The 1639-nt window shown below is 39.0% G+C and overlaps 1 pseudogene; it reads left to right on the top strand.

Moving 5' to 3' along the window:
* The first annotated feature begins 490 nt into the window (after positions 1–490).
* Positions 491–1177, top strand: LOC129506182 (signal peptidase complex subunit 2-like; annotated as a pseudogene).
* The last annotated feature ends 462 nt before the right edge of the window (positions 1178–1639 follow it).

A 1639-nucleotide genomic window follows, 5' to 3' on the forward strand; every position in this document is an offset into this window, starting at 1 on the left:
CTTATACAACTGAGAAATTCTTGGTCTTTAATCATGAGAAATGAAAACAAATGTACACATAATAACTAGTACTTGATTGTTTATAACAGCTTTATTCATAATAGCCACAAACTGGAAACAACCGAAATGTCCTCAGCCAGTGAATGGATGAACAACTTATTACATACAATGACATGCTACTCATGATGTAAAGGAGCAAACTACTGAGACACCGAGATGAATAAATTTCAAAAGTATTATGTTAAGTGGGAAAAGGCCACACAAAAGACTACATACTATATGATTCAATTTATGTGGAATTCTGCAAAGGCAAAAAAATCTGAAGAATCAGATCAGTGGTTACCAGATCTAGGATAAAGAGAAGGGAGCCACTTCAAAGAGACTCAAGAGTACTTTATAGGATGATGGAAATACTGTGTATCTCAGTACTGAAGGAAGTTACGTGGCTATATGTGCTTGTTAAACCTCAGACCTACGTACCTGAGACAAGATGGTAGCAGCGGGAGGGTGGGACTGCAGTGTTGGTGGCCAAGGCAGCAGTGCTGGTGGTGGTCCCATATGCAGGAGAGGCAAGGGCCACAGCAACTTGCTGGACAAGTGGAAGATTGATGACAAGTCTGTAAATATTGATAAATGGGATGGATCAGCTGTGAAGGATTCTTTGGATGATTCTGCCAAAAAGGTACTTCTGGAAGAGTTCAAGTGTGCACTTTGGTATGATTTACAGTCACTTCACTATCATACCATCTCCTGTTTCTTTGCCATAGTGACTTTGATTTGGGGTATATGCCCCCCCTTCCATAATATAAGCCTGTTTTGGCTTTGTGTGTCATATCCTATTTTGAGATGATGGCAATCCTGACCATTTATATTCATAGAAGGAAAAGAGTAACTTTCTTATGTCCCACAGGAAACACTCTGGAGTTGTTGTTAAATCCTATAGGAATGGATCCTGAGGATATTTGGCAACTGTCCTCCAGTTTCAAAAGGTTCAGTGGTAAATACGCTCTGAAGCTGACTCTCATGAGTAGAAGAACAAAGCAGCAGCAGAGAGTTTGAATACCCTAAGTCCATTGCTAAGTTTTTTGACCACAGTGTGACACTGGTCATGGATGCATAGGAGCCTGAAGTATCCAGTCTCTATGACATTCTTGCCACAGAAAGAAAAATAAAATAGCCAATTCTAAAAGCAGCCATCTTTCTGCTGGATCGTGCTGAATTTCAAGGTGAAGGAGAAGGAAACAGAGAACCTAAAATGGATAAAGTAAAATATGTTAAAATGACCCTGTCTTGTCCTGAAGTTTTATTCCATTCTGACGGGACTTTCGAGTTCAGATATGGGAAGTTGTAGCTCTGATATCTAACTTTAGCCTCCTTGATCTGCTGATTGGTGTCGTTTTTATTTGCTTTTCCAGAAAAGCATTTTTTAAACAGCCATACAGACTTCCTCCTTCATACCTAGCAGTACTTTATATCATATAGCTTTGTGCCATGCAGCATTTAAAGACTCAATTTTTAAAACTGTTAACCTGTTGCTGACTTTCTTGTGTTAATTCCTGTTTCAACAGCTATTTCCCTTGTTTTGGAATACAACTTCTTGTGTATGACAGCTTTCCTTCATACATCATTTTTGTGAGTG

This window comes from Nyctereutes procyonoides, unplaced genomic scaffold (genome assembly GCF_905146905.1).
Source record: "Nyctereutes procyonoides isolate TBG_1078 unplaced genomic scaffold, NYPRO_anot_genome, whole genome shotgun sequence".
Classification (NCBI taxonomy): domain Eukaryota; kingdom Metazoa; phylum Chordata; class Mammalia; order Carnivora; family Canidae; genus Nyctereutes; species Nyctereutes procyonoides.